A 19,788-nucleotide genomic window follows, 5' to 3' on the forward strand; every position below is an offset into this window, starting at 1 on the left:
ATAAGGACATTTTACCCCTATGTTGCTATTAGTCTTACTACAAATACTGGTTCTCAAACTAGTTGATTAGCATAATTTAAATACAGTCCCCAAGCCACACATAGTTTAAAATTTACTATTTGTTTCAGCCTTTTAGAAGCATTTTCATGGCCACTAACTTGGCTTTTTGATTGTGAGCAGATCCAGCAAAAGACATTTTTGTGGTTTTCTTACATTTTCTCAAACCTTCACATTTGCCAAAGCATTGTTAGTAGTTCCTTCTCCTTCATTATACTGCAGTTCTTAAAATCTCATTTTGTAGGTTAAGCTTTATGTTAGTTAACCATTATTTTCTAGGAAACGTGTTATTAGATACTAATTTTTACAGACATTGCATATGTGCTATATTTAATGGATATGGAACATATCCTTCCATACAGATTTTGTGGATAGAAAAAATTGAAATATATTTCTAATATCTGGTCCTTGTAAGTATTATATGATCCCTCTAATGTCTTATACAGCTCTATATGGTCCATGATCCCTCAGCAGTTATATACAGCTCTGTAGTTTTAGATATGACCATCATGAGTAGAATATGTTTAATTTATTACACGTGGTTGTACATGCATAAAAGTATGCAATACATTCAGCCTGTGAGCATTGTCTTTAAATCATTTTTCCATTGGTTTGTATAGTTCTACTGCTGAACGTCCCTTTAAATAATCACAACTCGATGATCTGGGTTTATATGTTTTTTCCTATGCGAAAATCAGAGATTCTAAGAAGCAGTATTTTTCTTCCTGACATACTAGCTAAAACATGCTGAGACATATTTATATCCATAACCAATGACACATTCGTTTTACTGCTTAACTAGGCAATAAAAATGCACAACAGCATTTAAAGAATAACTTATCATGCTGAATTCAATCATATTTTAGCACGGAGTCTCACTATTGTGCGTGTTGATACATGTTCTGTGCTTGGACTCTCTCCCACCATGAAAAAAATTGAAAGTGTGGAAATAAAATGAAACCAAAATAGAAGGACATAGCTATTTAAATAATTTACATTTTTGCACTTCTTTGTAAGTCACTGCACACTGTAGGCCAGTACAGAAACACAAACTACATTTTCATGTAGTTTAACAGAAAAAAAAAAAAAAAAAAAACAACAAAAAACCCCCAAACAAGTGATAAAAAGCACTATGTACTACTGAGCTAGGGAAAAAAAAATCTTTCTTTTTCATGGGAAAAAAAAACAAACACCAAAATGCAGATAAAGTATAACCTATAATATATTTCTAATCATCTTTGTTTCTGTAGATATGCTAATGAAAAATATCATAAAACTTGCTGGAAAAAAGAAACTTGCTGGAATATACTGCCTTTAGGCAATAAACTGTCTAACTTTTCAAGTAGCAATTTGAAATAATGTATGAACATAGTTGTCATTTCGCCTATTGGTGTTACGAGGTTATATCATATTGGCGTTACTGTATTTGTACAATCAGAGGTCAAAAGGACATTGAAAGCCTAGGCTGTTATCTAACTGCAGTCCAGATTTATTACAAAGTGACACAGAAAACAGTGATTTCATATGATAATCTCAATGGTCATTAGAGCTCAAATATTCAATGGTATAACAATAGTGGAAAATTTCTACCTCTCCTCCCAAACCCAAATTTTAAAAAAGCTACACACAGGCTGAGCAACAATTAGATATTATGTCATACTGAGGGCTGATGATGCTTGAAAACTATAGGTTGGTTTCACGCTTTGGAAGTTGCTATGAAGAGCAGGAAGAAATCACAGCATTTTCCTTGTCATCTCACAGCTCTTCTTTAAGTGTCTGTCTCCAAATTCCAAGGTAAAAAATTAAAAATGCCCCAACCAAAAACTTGCAAAAATTTTGCCAGCAAAGATTTCTAAGAAGGTTTCCAGTACATAATATAAGCCACTGTCACTATCATATCTACTTCCACCAAACAGTGACAACTAGCAAAGCCAGAATTTTGTAGCTTGCCCCCCTTGCTTATTCTCTACATTAAGGATTTATATAAAATTAACAATTGTAAACTTAGAAATGAAGAAGCCCAATAACTGATTTTCCATTTGCTGATTGCCAGGCTATTTCCCTTGCCTGATTTTCCATTTGCAGGCAATTCAGACATTTTCCTCGAATTTACTACAATTATATGCCTGAGTCACATATTTCTAATACACAAATCAGTGAGTCACATTACACTTGCTTGGCTGCATTCGCAGTTATGGTTAATCCCACTTCCCTCCTCCGTGTGCAGAAGAGCCAGTCATAAAATTTGGTTGCTAAATATTTACAGTTCAAAAATATTGATCATCAACAATACTGTGAATACTTTCTTTTCCATGGAGATTTTTTCTGTGTTTGATGAAGATGTGTTCATGGCCTCTAGAGAACCAATTAAAAAGTGTATTCTGGCACAACTTGCTAGTTTTCAGCCATGCATTAGTAGTACTTCCTCTGAAATTCTGCAGACATCATGGCTCAGACCACTCAAGTCGCACCAGAGGAGGTTTAAATTGGATATTAGGAAAAATTTCTTCACCAAAAGGGTTGTCAAGCACTGGACCAGGCTGCCCAGGGAAGTGGTTGAGTCACCATTCCCGGAGGTTTTTAAAAGACATGTAGATGTGGTGCTTAGGGACATGGTTTAGTGGTGGACCTGGCAGTATTGGGTTTATGGTTGGACTCTGTGATCTTAAGGGTCTTTTCCAACCTAAATGATTGTATGATTCTGTGATTCTATGCTGTGTTCTGCCTGACACAAGCACAGCTTTTGGAAGCCTGATGGTACTGTGTGCTCTCATGTGCATTTCCTCCTGCAATTATTGAGTGACTGCTTAGTTTATGCACTGGAATATTGAACACGTTTCTGCTTAGCTGAGTTTTGTTCACACACCTTCCAGAGTTTTAAGGTTTCTTTGTTGTTTGGGTTTTTTTTTGTAGTTAGGTTGGGTTTTTTGCCACACTGCTTTGGATGTGTGAGGGTATATGGGTAAAAGTCAATGGAGGATTGCAGGTTTTCATTAAGCGTGTGGGTTTTCCATTGTTGATCAGTTTTGGTTAAAGGTGGGCTGTCAGCAGTTCTCTTACATTTCACTAAAATTGGGAGGGAGGGGGTTTGCTTTTGGAAAATGGATGCCAGGAGTATAAAGATTATGCTCAATCCTCTCGATTAAACACTACTATGCATCTGATCTTTTTTTTTTCTTTAGTATTATTTTAGAGACAAATATTGCCACAGTTAGATTTTCAGATTACAGCTGATAGGCTTTTGATGTTAGAAAAGTTTTAAGAATATTTTAGGAAACACAATTGACTATGATGTCTACTGATAGATTATTGGGTGATAGTAGTGGCAGTAGACTGGTGTTTATTCCAGCTGTCTTTATCTAAAAATTAGGGATCTATGCTAAACTACTTATGTAGGTTATTTCTGTAGTCAGTAAATAAAGAGAAAGACACTTCAAAGGAACATTCATTTTGCTTTTAAAACTACTATCAAGTCAATTTAAATTAATCACCTTTGGGAATTGTTATTCAGTACACATTGACTATATGGGGACCCTAAATCAGCTAGTTTAGATAAGACAACTAAAAAGATGTTATGCTATAAATAGAGAAGATAACATGTCCTGGAAGAGAAAGTTAGAAATTTAAACTGACGTAACTTGTCAAAGGGCTAGGATTCAGTCCCAGTCTAAATGCAAGGTATGATCTGAAATGTGCCCTTTGATAAAGAAGCAAGTTACATTGGCCAGTGGTAACAGAAGGGTTAAACCCTCTTAATACTACATTTTTACCTGCACTACACCTCTACAGGGAAAGAGAGATGAATTGGCTTTTTTTTGTTTTAATTTTTCCTTTTCTTAATGGCAGGTATATATACAGAGGATGATACAAAATTACTGTCACAGAGTCAATTTACAGCTAGTTTCCAAAAGAATTAAGTTTCATCAGAACACAACTCATGTTTCTGTTGCAGAAAGAGTGCTGAGGTCCCTGGCACATTCATTGGACCTTTGCTGATTTAGGAACTAAAGACACTCATCAGTAGTATTTGTCAGCAATTTGAAATCCTAGCAGCAAACAATACAAGCTCTTGTGTTTTACTGAGAAGAATGATAAGTTCAACATCCATAATTACATTAGAAGAACCTTTGGATAAACTCTTCTAAATTTGTACTTTTACATGTATCTTTGGTCCTACAATAGCATAAGAAAAAGAACATTGATTTTCAATATTCTGCTAGGCTGCTATTCTTAGGACCATAAAGAAGTGTTGGTGAATCAGTAACTTTAATGTAAATATAGCCCAGGGTTTTTTTTAGCTCAATACCTAAATTATTAAAAAAAAAAGAAAAAGAACACTTAAAATTCTCTACAGTCTTATTATTATTATTCTCTGCCACTCCAATAACTGTACGGTAGTTTATAAAAAATGCCTTACTGATGTAACAAAAAAATTCTGTGTTCCATTCCACACACTAAATGGATATTAACTGTTAAGATATTGTGATCATAGCTGAGATATACAGAAGTCAATTGAAGACTCAATGGTCTTCAAACAAGTCCCAGAATCCACAGCTTGAAAAATAATAGAATAGAAACAATAGAAAAATTCCTGTTCTGGACAATATTTTTCAGGTAAAATGGCAAGTTGTCATCTGCTGCTGGAAACCTTCTGGATCACATCCTCAACAGTTTTCTTATTGCTGACTACCATTTTTTGTATGATACTTAAGATGTAAGATTAAAATTTAAATCAAAAACCGAAACAAACTCTTTTTACTGCACAGGTGTAGGGTTTTTTTCCACCTTAACACATTTTTTAAAAAAACAAACATTATGTGCTATGCCACTTTTTTTTGACAATCTGGAGGTCAGACAATGACATCCATCCATCCTGACATATATTTACAGCCAGGTAACTGGTACAGTAACTAAAATGTATCATTTTCTCAGTGTAATAACATTAATTCTATGATTCTATGATTCTAATTTTCTGCAAATGCTCTATTCGCTCACATCAGAACCTTTCATTAGAAAAAGATTACTGTGAAAACATTGGTCAGCTGTCTCCCAAATCTGGCTGCATTAGGCAAAGCATTGCCAGAAGTCAAGGGAGGTGATCGTTCTCCTCTATTCAGCACTGGTGAGGCCACACCTGGAGTGCTGTGTCCAGTTCCAGGCAAGAGAGATGTGGACATATCAGAGAGAGTCCAATGAAGGGCTGCAAGAATGATAAAGGCACTGAACCATCTCTCCTGCAAGGAAGGCTGAGAGAGCTGGGGTTGTTCAGCCTGGAGAAGAGAATGCTCAGGGAGAATCTTATCAGTGTATATGAATACCTGAAAGGAGGGCGCAAAGAAGACGGAGCCAGGCTCTTTTCAGTGGTGCCCAGTGACAGGACAAGAGGCACTGGGCACAAACTGAAACATGGGAGGTTCCACCTGAACATCAGGGAACACTTTTTTTACAGTGAGGGTGACCAAGCACTGGCACAGGCTGCCCAGAGCAGTTGTGGAGTCTCCTTCCTTGCAGGTATTCAAAAGCCATCTGGACATGTGTATTAGGTTTATGTGGAAAGATTATTTTTTTTTTCTTGGGGGGGGGGGGGGGGGAAGGGGGAGGGGAAGTGTTGCAGGGATGGATTCTGTGAGAAGAGACCAGAAGCTTTAATATAAGCATTTTCACCTTGCCCCATATTATTATCATATTTTCTTTAATAAGAGTGATAAGCGTTTTCTTTTTTTATTTTATTTTGGATTGTATTTTTTTGGTGTACATCAAAGTTCTCCAAATTCCTTTGACCTCTTTGAAATTCCATGGAATCCATGTAGCTTGTCCAAATACAAAGAATATTTGGTCCCTTTCATATTTTCACTCACTGCTGTGTGTACTGTCCAGAAAAAATGAAATTGGCTGATTTAATTCTTCAATGATATTCCATGAAGGTAAATACTCAGCTAAACCCCAGAAGTCCAGTAAAACCATAAAGCTATCCCATAATTTTTGGACACGGTGGATAACACAATTCATTTGTTCTTTCCTGGGATTTCATGCATCTCAAGAGTACTACAGATGCCAAGTTCCTCCTTTGATGTACAAGGTTAGCAGTAAGGAACTCAGATCTCCTAGAAAATGAGGTTACAGGACCTCAGTTTTCTTTGCAGTTTGTTGTGGGCTTTCTTCCTTTTATTGGGTAGACTCCAACCCATAAAAAAAAAAAAAAGGAGTTTTTAAGGCTCAAATGTATCAATGGCCTAAACTGGTGCTTCTGAAAGACAATGCTTCATTCAATCTCTTTATTGTCATAGAGATTCATTCAAGAAATCAATAAAGAAAATAATTTTTCTGCAGTTACATTCTACATTTGGGGTTTGGTTTTTTGCACACATACTACTTTGCCATAGATACAACTTTGAAAAGATACAACAGTATTAACAAAGGAGGTGAAAAAGTATGTCTAAGGAGTTAGTGGGTTTGTACATTTGCTTAGATCCAAATTGCTAAGCAGGTGTGCAAGTAAGGAAAATTAGCATTTCTGAATTAATTTTATTCATATTCCACAACATTTTTTCTTTAGTTTGGCTTAGAGAGCTAAGAAATAATGTTAATACCTCCTTTTTCTACATATCCTGCAAATACTTTTTTGCATGTATTCACCATACTGGTTGTTAAGTTTGGAGTTCTCCAGCAATTGGAAGCCTATGACACATTCTTTCTTAATCTGTCTGGTGAAGTCATTACTGGTTCAATAGATGTGGTTGCCAAATATTGAAGTAGATAATATTCATGTCACCTCATTTTAGCTATGTAAAAAATGAAGTTCTTCCTCTTGCTCTTGTGCTCTCTCTCTCATTAGTGGGAATAACTTAATTCATCTTGCTTGTTTTAAATGCTTAGGGAAGGTATGTTGCCCTCCGGAAGTTTCTATAACCACCTGCTGACTACAGGAAAAGTTCAGAATCTAGTCTAAATAGGAATCTAACACTGAGAAGGATGGAATGAAATCAGGCAATTCGCACTTTTGAAAGCTAGTAAGATCTTAATAAACGATATAGAAGCTATTTTGACCAGTTGATGTGTACATACACCTTGAGTGTTTATATCATGTTTCCAACAGAGTTTAATTATTTAGAGATTTTGGTCAGGAAGATGATACCAGATTGCTATATCTGTACCTTTAATAAAAGTAAAACTAGTCCTCAAAATGCCATGTATCTTAGATGGGGTCTGAGAAAATCAGAGATCACACTAATGCCCTGTTTAAGCATTGTTTCTTTTGAGTTAGCTGACATCCAGCATTAACAACAGTATGAACAATCAAAAGTTTATTCCAGAAGCTAGAAAGAATGAATCCAAAACTTCCCTAACTCCAGGTAAGGACATGTAAATCTAAAACTGGCTTTTCATCCTCAGTGGGAATGAACCACCCCCACCCCAAAAAACAAAACAAAACAAAACACAAAAGTTTGAACCGAAACACATCACCATACCATGGACAATACAGGCACGCATAGTGCCAATGACTTACCCTAGTGTAACACCTTGAAGCTTCTTTTGCAAAAAGAAGCTGGAATTCAAGATTGTGGTCAAAAATATCAACTTTCCAAGCTCTTTGATGAGTACCAAAGGCTACATAAAAGGTACCATATTACTTTGAAGAGTTAAGAGAATTAGAGTGAATGATGTGTACAATAGATGTCCTGCCTTTAGGCTGAAGAGTCTAAATGAATCTTTGAGTCACCCACAGTACCTGGCAAGATCAGAATCTTAGTTCAGTTACTGCATTGAAATGAAACAGCTCTCTGCCTTATTGTCCTGGCATACAGGGAAATTATTCCACCTAAAATCAGATGCTTCATTTGAATATATTGAATGAACTGAGTTTCTGATCTTGACAGGTGCTGTAGGTGAGTCAAAGATACAGACAGACCATAGATCACTTCCCCCATTAAGACAACTTTAGGGCATGAGCCCACTGTGGCTGTTAAGCCCTTTAATGGGTATCTCTTTCAACTTTCAAATACCCTGCAGCAAAGCTATTAGGATCCTGCTGTGGGGCGTGCAGGTAATAGTCTGTCCTCTGTGTGTTGTACTGTGATGAATCTATTGAGCGGAAACTCCAGCAGCAGCAAAACTGTGTTCTGGATAAAGCCAGGGGGAAGCAGCAGAGACTGATACCTGGAGTCAATGAACTGGCTTGTGAGATGCATGAAGGGAACTGTCTTGGAATACACAACCAAAATTAAGTTTTTTCAAGGAGGATAAATTGCAAGTCTACTGCAGGCAAGATGTGTCAGCCATCGTGTCATAGGTGGGGAAGACCTAGGATCTGACCTTGTGTTATTGGTAGAATGAGGACGTTTCTGTGCTCAGGAAACATGTAGGTCCATGCTGTAGGTCCACGCTTCGGAGCTAGGGACAGTGGCTTATTGTTTATGTGCTGTTCCTAAAAAGGCAGCAAAAGAGAGGAAAGAATTATTAAGGGAAAATGTGAATGGAATTCCTCCCTTTTGCTATCTGTATCTGAATCAGGCATCTGAGGCTGTTTTTGTAGCCAGTGAAGAGAAATCGGCATTTTTCGGGCACAATTCATCTGATATATTTTAGACAATGACTTTTCAGTAAGATGAATCACAGCGTACAAATGCCTGTTTTTCTGCATTAGCTATAAAGAGAGCCTAAGTGTGACAACCTGAGACTTTTACATCATAGGCCTCTGTGTTTGGTCAAGTGAACGTCATCCTAGACAATGACCAATGAGCTCTCAAGCAATGGGACATACATCCAATAGACATATATCCCAAAACTCAGTAACGGAGGAGTGTACTGAAAGCGTCCCCTGAGGGACTAGGACTTTGTGCGTCAGCCAACAAAGTTATGATGTGCTCCTCTGTTGTAGTGATTCCCGGGAGCCTTATTTGAAAAGATTCTATTGTTCTTGTCATTAAGGGCCACTAAATCTATTCATAATCTAGAATTATAAAATTCTAACAAATTTCATAGAAAACCATAGGGTACTGGAGATTTTAGAATCACTTACAGTAGTGTTTCATATCACTGCTGAGTTAGACTGTTAGTTTTCCTAACCTGTCTATATTACCACTGGAGGAGAGAAAGCTCTACAAAAGGTAATTCAGAATAACTTTGGACTGTAGGTGCTTTAAAGGAATCAGTCTCAGCAAAGTGGTACATGTGAGATAAGACACACCATAAAACCAATTTCGGGATTTCAAGAGCTATTTAAAAATAAGAGACCTAGTGTACCTATAATGGGGACAAAGCTAGGAATTAGTATAGAATGTAGAATAAAAAATCAAATTCTTTTTTTAACCTGCCACGGAGATTTTATATCTATTATTTGTATTTTTATTTTATTTAAGATATTGTGGATATTTTGGTGGTTTCTCTTAGTAAAAATGCTTCACTTTACTCATAGTATTTAGGACCAGCTAAAAGTTACATTAGCAGTTGATCTTGTTTGAACTTTACTTGCAAAGAAATGCATTTTCTCAAGCAAGCAGGTCTTTTACTGTACTTCTACTATGCTGTAGTTACTCTATTGTAAAAATGAGGAAAACAGATCATGAAAGTGCACATTCAGATTTATTGAACTTATTTTTTACCATACTGAGGAAAGTTCCTTCCTGTCTGTGTATTGTGTTCAATTGAAATAACTGACTTACTTATTAGCCATATATTTATGATATTGGTATGATTTAAGACACAAAAAATGAAAGCCTTCTGTCACTAATTGGAAGCAATATTTTACTGTTTTCTCAGAGGAAAAGTGGGTTGGAAGTTTACCTTAGAACACTACAGAAAATCATCGAAGATGTTTTTTAAAAATCTATTCACTCCCTGCTACTAAGCTTTGTTTATTTAATTGTTTCTTGGGGAAAATAGAGAACTAAAACATTTTTTGCCATTAGAAAGTTTGATAGCAAATAGTATTTTATTGTCATGTTTTGAGTTTATTTATGTGACATACGAAAGAGTGGAAAAGGTCATTTAAGGCTTTACTGATTGACATGTTTGTCATATGCTAAGGATAAGAAAGTCTATTCACCACATCTGACAGATTGGCTATATCATCCAGGTATTTTGTTGTTTTGTTTTTTCTTTAGGGTTTCTTTTTTTTTAAAAAAAAAGGTGGGGGAGATAAGTGTTTTTCTTAGGTTACAAAATTATCTCTAGCACAAACAAGCAGATACCACCAAATATAATGTTAGTAACCAGATAAATTGAAGCTGGAAGCAAAATGAAATAAGCATCTCCTGAAAAAATTGGAAACCAATGTGCTACAAAACAGAGGTAGTAGTCCCTTCTCCTTACCTACTAGCCCTTTGAATAATGGTGCATCAGTTTAATCAAATGAGGCTCCAGCTGCTTACTGGATAGCAGAGATTTCTATGGGAAGATGCATGCAGAAGTATGCAGGCTTTGGAGAGATGTTCCCTACCCAGATGGAACTAGTTTTACTTTACAGGTCACAGCGACATGGGGTAGCATGGCCCTGCTCACTGAAAGCAGCTTTAGATAAGTCCATAGGCTCACAGAGATCCCATGTTACCACCTTCACGGATCTGAAATGTCTGTTAGCTCTATGTGTAGCTATTCATCCGAGGCCTCTTTTCACTCTGCTTAGAGCTTTTTTTTCTGAAGTCTACAGGAAATCTGGTGATTGAGGTTGAAATCGTCATTGTGGCAGTTGAAAGCTGCTAGTGTACCTGGTCTGCTTCCTTTCTATGAAGCATTTATTTACAAGGTCTCTAATATAGCATTAACTCAGAAGGCAGAAGCAGTGATCATACTTGCAACAGCAGCTATTAACCCCTACCACTACAGATCCCACTTAGCTTGCATGACCTAATTGCATTACAGTGCAAGATAACACGTTGCAGATTTTATCGTACCTCTAAAACCATCTCCATTAGTTAGACAATCAACATTAGATCAAGGCTAGACTAGCCCATAATTAGCAAAGTCCACTTAACAGCAAAAATAATTTTAATTATTTCTTGTTAAAAAACAAATAAATACAAACAAGACTACCAGTTTGTGAATTCATTAATAGCTTCAGAGATATTAGTTGGGTTTCTACTAGTAAATCTGACTGCAGAATCAGAGCTGAAGATGACAAATTTTGGACATACCTTGTCCACACTGGATTGCTTCTACTGAAAAGAAATGATCATAGCAATATATTTTGTGTGTGAAAATACATGAAGTTCAGCACACAAAACATTTAAAAAAAGAAACAAAAACCAAGCAACAAGTGTAGGATTTTATAAAGAATTGTTTTCATTTTATAAATGCTTATTCACCAAAATTTACTGAAGTTCATCATGTTTATCTTAAAACAATAAACCAATTGTTGGTCCCAAACACCCATACGTAGTTTTCTAAGCCTTCTCTACAGAATGAGTTATTTTATTGATCAGGAAGCTGCTGTCTGGGTGCTCAGTGGAAAGTCTTAATGAAACACTTATCTTAGAAAAAGATTAGTAATATGGCCAGTGAAAACCAATTTTCTCACGTTTGATCTCCTAATCTATTTTACATTATTTCCCAGGGGTATCATGAACTTCACGGACACATGGCTCTGTGCAAATAATCAATTATATGTCAGAATCTCATGAGTTTGAGAGTTGCTCTATAACAGTTACCCACCTTTCTAAATGGACTGTTTCCTCTTCTGAAATAGGCAAATCTAGTACAACTGGAGGGTAAAGGACCCAGCAATGCCATTAGTTAAAAAAAGAAAAAAAATTATTTGGAAATCACCCAATGAAAATTCATTTGTCAGTGAAAAAATATGTAAGCATGTCATGCTAAAACATCTTTCATTACCTAACATGGGTCCCTTAGACGGTTCAAGACCATCTAAGGAACCTGAAGGTTCCCAAGTCCATGGGACCCGACGAGATTCATCCCTGGGTCCTGAGGGAACTGGTGGATGAAGTTGCTAAGCCACTATTCATCATATTTGAGAAGTTGTGGCAGTTTGGTGAAGTTCCCACTGACTGGAAATGGAGGAACATAACGCCCATTTTTAGAAAGGGAAGAAAGGAAGACCCAGGGAACCACAGGACGGTCAGTCTCACCTCTATGTGCAGCAAGATCATGGAGCAGATCCTCCTGGAAAGTATGCTAAGGCACATGGAAAACAAGGAGGGGATTGGTGACAGCCAGCATGGCTTCACTAAGTACAAATCATGCCTGACAAATTTGATGGCCTTCTACAATGGCATTACAGCGTTGGTAGATAAGGGAAAAGCAACTGGTGTCATCTACCTGGACTCCTTCAAAGCATTTGATACTGTCCCACATGACATCCTGGTCTCTAAATGGGAGAAATGTGGATTTGATGGCACTTGGTGGATAAGGAATTGGCTGGGTGGCCGCGCTCAAAGAGTTGCAGTCAATGGCTCGATATCCAAGTGGTGACCAGTGACGAGTGATGTTCGTCAGGGGAACGGGTGCCTTTTAACATCTTTGTTGGTGACATGGACAATGGGATTGAGTGCACCATCAGCAAGTTTGATAATGACACCAAGCTGTGTGGCACGGTCGACACACTGGAGGGAAGGTATGCCACCCAGAGGAACCTGGACATGCTTACAAGATGGGCCTGTGCAAACCTCATGAAGTTCAACAAGGCCAAGTGCAAAGTCCTGCACATGGGTTGCGGCAATCCCAAGCACAAATACAGAGTGGGTGGAGAATGGCTTGAGAGCAGCCCTGAGGAGAAAGACTTGGGGGTGTCAGTAGATGAGAAACTCAACATGACCCAGCAATGTGTGCTTGCAGCCCAGAAATCCAACCGCATCCTGGGCTGCATCAAAAGAAGCGTGGCCAGCAGGTCAAGGTAGGTGATTCTACCCCTCTACTCTGCTCTCATGAGACCCCACCTGGAGTACTGCATCCAGCTCTGGAGCCCCCAACATAAGAAGAACATGGACTACTTGGAGTGAATTCAGAGGAGGGCCATGAAGATGATCCGAGGGCTGGAGCACCTCTCTTATGAAGACTGGCTGAGAGAACTGGGGTTGTTCAGCCTGGAGAAGAGAAGGCTCCGGGGAGACATTTTAGCAGCCATTCAGTACCTAAACAGGGCCTACAGGAAAGGTGGGGAGGGACTCTTTATCAGGGAGTGTAACAATAGGATAAGAGGTAATGGCTTTAAACTGAAAGAGGGTAGATTTAGATTAGATATAAGGAAGAAATTATTTTCTGTCAGGGTGGTGAGACACTGGAACAGGTTGCTCAGAGAAGCTGTTGATGCCCCATCCCTGGAAGTGTTCAAGGCCAGGCTGGATGGGGCTTTGATTAACCTGGTCTAGTGAGAGGTGTCTCTGCCCAGGGCAGGGGTTTGGAACTAGATGATCTTTAAGGTCCTTTCCAAACCAAAGAATTTTTTGATTCTATCATATACTACACAAAGGATATCTTCCCGGAAGTGAATACTTATCACAAAAAAAGTTACATGTTCCTCATCATATAAAACCTCTGAGGGTTGTGCACCTCCAGTAATGCCACCTTCTGACAAGCCACAAACACTGTGAAGCAAGAAGAGGATGGAGATTATCACAAGTCAGTGGCTAGAATCACCTTTTAGGTTAAGGTTGCATCAAATGATTGGTCCATATTAGTCATACACACATGCAACTGAATGCAGGCTCTTTTTTTATTTTTCTCCACATCAGGATTACAAATGACTAAATGATTGCGGATGACACAAAACTGTGAAGAGTAGCTGATATGTCACAGGGTCGTGCTGCAATCCAAAGGTATCTTCACAGGCTGGAGAAATGAGCTGACAGGAACCACATGAACGTCAACAACAGGAAGTTCAAAGTCCTGCACCAACAATAACCCCAGGCACCAATATATGCTGGAGGCCACCCAACTGGAAAACAGCTTATCAGAAAAGGACCTGGTAGTCATGCTGGACATTAAATTGAAGAATATCCAGCAATGTGCCCTTGCAGCAAAGAAGGTGAATGGTATCCTGGGCTGCATTAGACAAAGCACTGCCAGCAGGTCGAGGGTGGTGATCCTTCTCCTCTACTCAGCACTGGTGAGGCCACAGCTGGAGTGCTGTATTCAGATCTGGAGTCCCAAGCACAAGGAGACATGGACATATTTGAGACAGTCTAAAGGTCACAAGAATGATTGAGGGACTGAAGCATCTCTGTTCAGCCTGAAGAAGACAAAGCTCAGGGGGAAACTTATCAGTGTATATGAATACCTGAAGGGAGGATGCAAAGAAGACTGAGCCAGGCTCTTTTCAGGACAGGACAAGGTGCAAAGGGCACAAACTGAAATACAGGAGGTTCCTTCTGAACATCAGGAAACACTATTTTGCTGTAAGGGTGACCAAGCACTGGCACAGGCTGCCCAGTGTAGTTGTGGAGTCTCCTTCCTCGAAGATATTCAAAAGCCACATGTACACAGTCCTGGGCACCCACCTCCAAGTGACTCTACTTGAACAGTGGGGTTGGACCACAGTGAATTCTGGAGGTTCCTTCCAACCTCAACTATTCTGTGATTCTGCGGTTCTGTGAAAAAGCTACTCACTTTTCTGTTAGATGAGGCTACAGGAAATATTGCAGAGAAAACCATAACCAGATTTAGCCAGGGTCAGATGAAACTTTTCTCATTAAGCCTAATTGACTTTGGTCAAGCACTTACATTGATTTTCTTTTCACCACCAAAATAAGTTTGTCTACATCTCTGTCCAATTCCACTACAACAGTGATGTCCAGGTTACTTGATTATGGCAAAAGGCAAGCTCTTAGCTATAAATCTCAGGTAAGAGACTGTGGGACCTTGAGGCAAAAGTTAGCTCACAGAATAGGTGTTGCTGAGAGATTAGCTCACATAGTCTGCGCTTTGGGTGAAGGGACTGTGATCTGCAGGGATGTCTGCAGCCCAGATATCCCTGTAGTTTATTCAGTTTGATGCCTAATAGACTCAAGAAATTTGGTTTGCCTGATAGCCCATTGTATGCAATAATCCCTGCACTCACATACTATAGAAATGTACTGTATGATAATTGTCATGATAAGTTTCAGCTTTCTGTTGAATCTATCAGTGCTTGTATCCATGTCTTCCTTTCGTTCATTGATGAGTCAGTGGATAAAATCTCTTGAATATCTATTTAACTCAATCTCTCTCGTCACCCCACTAGAAATTCTTACCTCTGAATGGTGCCCAGTGCTATTTTCAATGTTTGAGGATTTCTGACTGTATTTCTGATGCAGCCTAAACTCCCACTCATGTATCTTTAAAAGCTTCTAATCTCTCTCTGGATGTTACAGTGAGCTGTCTCTTCCCTCTTCAGGCTCATGCTGTTTTATTTTCACCTCTACTTTGTCTCTGTGAAGCAGAACTTGAGGGCTATTTCAGATTCCTTTGCCATTTTTTCTTGCCTTCCAGGCTCTTTCCACATCCCATTAACTCATTGTCTATATTATTTTTCCTAAAACCCATTTTTTACTCTACTACATACTTGATAAAATATATCCAGTGGTATACACTGCCATCCATCCAGTGATGGATTAGATAGTGCTTTACCATCTAAATCAATACGTCTTCACACTTCTTAGTCACCTCTTCCCCTTGATTAGACTTGACTCCTCCACGCCAGAAGAAATACATTACGTTTTGCTCAGAGCACTACAGCCAAAGTAAGTTTTGTGACTCCATTTTATGTCACTCTGAAGCTGTCAGACAGGGAAGACACTTCATCTTCCAATACCCACATTGAATTTCAGCTCTTTACTTTTCTGTATTGTTTTGTAACTTGACTCAGCTGAAACATCTGTTCCCTCCAAAACTCTCATCCCTTTTCCCAAATTGTTGGGTTCTGTATATATCTATATGCTACACCAGTGTTTGAAATAATTTCTCACTTTCTGCAGATCAAGTATCAACATGCCTTTCAAATCCTTTTTTAAAGTACACTTCTTTTGCTCAACCTTTTATTACTGTTATTTTTTGAGTAATCTACCCACTTGTGTACTTCTTTTTAAACTTTCTGTATCAAGAATATAAATCTCAGAAGACATGATAATCTTTAAACTATTTACTTTGAGCATGTGGAGCTACACAATGATAAGCCATCAAAAAATATATTATGGCCAATTTAAAATGCGCCCCCTACCCTCTGGATTTGTTAGCCTCATTCTGAGTCAAACCTTCCTTTCCCCCAGACCAGTTTTTACTTCCCTGCTGCCAGTGACAGCAAACATCCTGCCTGTCAGCCTTAAACATTTTATATATACTTTCAGGCTTTCAGTAAGACAGACAGAGAATCTTGCTGGGAGTCTATCTGAGCCCCATGGAATAGCTTATCCATTATAATTTTCCACTTCACTACCAACTGTAGCTCAAATGTATATCACCACTTAGATTTTGTTTTTTCTGTCTTGTACAAGAAAACCATGACACATGCAAAATTTAATAATAACCATGTAAAAACAAAAAACCTTCTTTCTTTTTCTTTTTTTTTCCCCTTTTTTTTTTTTTTCTGGAAGTGTTTTCTTTGCCACTTTGTAAAGAGGACTGAATATAAACCTTGAGGCATCACGTGCAGCCTTCCAAAAAGAAAAGCTGAAAAACGTATTGGACAAGCATTAAGGACTGCAAGTAAAGCAATTCAGTTAGACAATGGTGGAATCGTACGTCACAAGGTTGAGGAATGAAGAACCTGTTTCTCAGTGTTTTAGTCAAATCAGGGGTTGCGATAAAGTTCACAAGGGCTTTAATAATCCAATCACGGGGTTTTGTGTGTTATCTATGGATTTTGTTGATGTAATAATTGTGGTACCTTCTGGAATACAGACCTTGGAGTGACAGGCAAAGCTACATGCCTAATTTGGAAATATTACAGTATAAAAATAATGCAGCTGTCATTTCTGATAGCCATCAGTTCCTCTGCAAATAAGCAACTTTTCTTGAGCTGTTTGGGCATGGCACTCAAGGAGACCAGAATATAATCCAAAGATAACCTTGTTGCTACATCTCTGTACAAGTGTAGATACAAGCAGATTCACTGCATTTGTTAGGTAAGGCTAAGCCATTAACAGAGGTTGGCATACTTAAGGGTAAAGGAACACCACTGAGCATTTTTAAGTACGTGTTTGAGGATAAAGCATCATCCAAGTAAAGAATAATCTCTGAAAGTAGGACAAAAGACAAATCCCTAGTATTGTCAGAAAATGATGAAGAATTAGAGTGGCTTGAACATGAAATGGTTCACCACAGCGAGTATGCATGTATCTGATCTGGAGGAAATTATTATGGGGCTGGAAAAAAAAGGTTTTTCCTCTGAAAAAAAGGAAAATAAGGGAAAAAATCTTGCTTTGTCTTGTATTTGCCTCTTGGGAACAGCTACATTCACATCATAATTGAAAGATGTTTAAAAAATTTTTATCAGCTTTAAAGTTAAATATTTTAATTTCAGGTTTTGGTTTCTAAAATTTGACTTGTTAAGAACAGACTCTTGCTGGAAAGTCATTTGGAATTTGGTTTTTAAAGCAACAATTTTTAAAATTCTTCTAAGTGTTGCAAATTCTACAAGAGAAAGCATCGCGTTATCATGTGAAAATCAGTCTTGGCCTTTGCGCGGCTTTCACACCTTTGAAGATCCTATAAAGAACAGCTTCTTCACTCTGTAAGCTATGGCATTGAATTTTTTTAGTTCACTGTCTTTTCATTGCTGTATCATTTTAGAAAGTCAAAAGAATTATAGTTTTATATTACTATGCAAAACTGCACATGTATATGTGATGGCAAATATATATTTAAGGATCTGGGATCTGAAGAGATCCCTCTGAAGAGACGGAGGAAAACAATACATCTCATTTAGAAAGGAAAAGATTTCTAATTCATGCATGTTTATTAATTATTACATTTAACTGCTTAATGACAGTTTTATGAAACAAATTGCATTTATACCATCCTGATAGCTACTTAATTGTGCCTGAATAATGAAGGCATAAAATCTTCAAGCAAAGCTGTGACTTCAGAATTGAATTATGAGTTGAAGCATTTATTTTTTTTTTCAGTATCAGAGTCTCAGTTTTGAGTCAGGGTGAATATCCTGCTCAAACGGTCTTAAAGAACAGCAGGGGTCTCACTGTGGGAAGTTCTGACACTATTTTTCAAAAGATGACTGCCATCGCCTGCAAAAAAAAGTAAAATTTACCTTCCTTTTTCCTTGCAAATTTCACTTGCGCAGTGCTCCACAAAGCAGCGTCACAGATTGGAAACGGAGCTGCAAGAAGCAGCAGGTCTAGGAAACGTGAGTGGTTCTGGGTGTGCATATGTATGAGCCTGTGCGCATTTTTAGCTAAAGGCTGACAGTATAAAGCATGCCAAATAGTCCCTTCAGACAAACCGGTCGGAAGGGCCGGGTTTAGGAGCAGGTCGAAGGCTGGCAAGTGCGCGTCGGCAGTGCCACCTGCTGTCAGTGGTCGCCCCGCCGCCTCCTCCCTGCCGCGGGGTCCGCGACGGGTCGCAGCCGGGTCGGAGTCTCCTTCCCTTCGGGTCCTGCAGTTGGTATTAACCTACCAATAGGTCTTACGGACAAAGAAACCTCACTGAAACGGTGCTTTTAACCGCTTCACGGACTCTACTCGTAAAATGAGAACGTTGTGATGACTTTGTGTGAAACCAACGCATGAAATGCAAGTGTTTGCCTCTGAATGGTGGCCGTAACAGGCTCTCTCCTGTACATAAGCATTAGTAATGTCAGTCCCGTGTTCCTCCAGTCTCACCTGTCTAATTCCCTCAGTTTCTATCTCTAATCCAACATAATAATGATCTCATGAAAACTGCACGGGGAAAAACTAATATAATCTAACCAGCAAACATAGCTGTAAGTCCCCTTCCTCCCACTTAGGGACTTCAGTCAGGCTGCGCAGAGCAAAGATGAGGGAAACCCTGTAATACTGCAGCCCCATTAGTAAACATGGCACATACAGTCATCCTGTGACTGCACTTATTTATTCCTAAATTTTCCAAAGAAAGACTACAATACGTGCAACTGTAGCGTATCTCTGTTACCCCTGAGGCTGACAGTGGCTGCCAAGTGCTCCAACCCAGACTACTTGAACCTTCAATAGTCAAGTTAGTTCATGCTATTCTCTGAGACGTGTCAGTATTTAATCCATATAGTTATCCCCTGATAAGTTTTTAAAAGAGTGTATTGCTTTGAAAATCAGTAGTTATGCTGGGAGGAAAAAAAAAAGAAAAAGAAAAAAAGAAAAAGAAACAAAATCAAAATTAAACACAAACTGTATATGTAACACAGTCTTTTCTAAAACAAGGGCAATCTTTCATTTCTACAACAGCCTGCTGGAATCCACAGACGCTCAGCAACTGCTGTGCTGTCATGGGACAGGACAAGAGTTTGGAGATTCATGGCCCTGGCAGCTCCTTCCTGATGTTTATTGTCATTAGATATTAAGGAAAAGGAAATTGTTGCCGTAACTTAAAAAAATAGCTACACTGAGCTTTTTCAGCTTTTTCAGGATAATCAGTCCACTGCAATTCAGCCAACCCTCAAATAAATAGGGAGAGAAATATATATTTTTATTTTTTTTTTCCTTTGTGCAACATGTAAGTTGTTCTTATTCTCAACATAATGATTTTTAAATGATTCTGCGTACAACCAGTGTCCATTTGCTGCCATTCATCTTGAATCTATATGGACAAAACCTTGCAGTTAAAAGTTTGCATTGC

The 19,788-nt window shown here is 38.4% G+C and overlaps 1 protein-coding gene across 6 annotated transcripts in view; it reads left to right on the plus strand.

Moving 5' to 3' along the window:
- The window catches only part of MGAT4C (MGAT4 family member C), a 424,744-nt gene that overhangs the window by 391,553 nt on the left and 13,403 nt on the right, over positions 1-19,788 (plus strand). The window contains exon 1 of one of the 6 annotated variants that reach the window (XM_063322839.1): positions 18,271-18,346. The exons of the other annotated variants lie outside the window; for them this stretch is intronic. The gene's annotated coding sequence lies outside the window, so the exon portion shown is untranslated. Of the gene's footprint in view, positions 1-18,270; positions 18,347-19,788 lie in introns of those variants that run through there. 6 annotated transcript variants of the gene reach the window in all.

The sequence above is a fragment of the Chroicocephalus ridibundus genome, chromosome 1, assembly GCF_963924245.1.
Source record: "Chroicocephalus ridibundus chromosome 1, bChrRid1.1, whole genome shotgun sequence".
NCBI classification, from domain to species: Eukaryota; Metazoa; Chordata; class Aves; order Charadriiformes; family Laridae; genus Chroicocephalus; species Chroicocephalus ridibundus.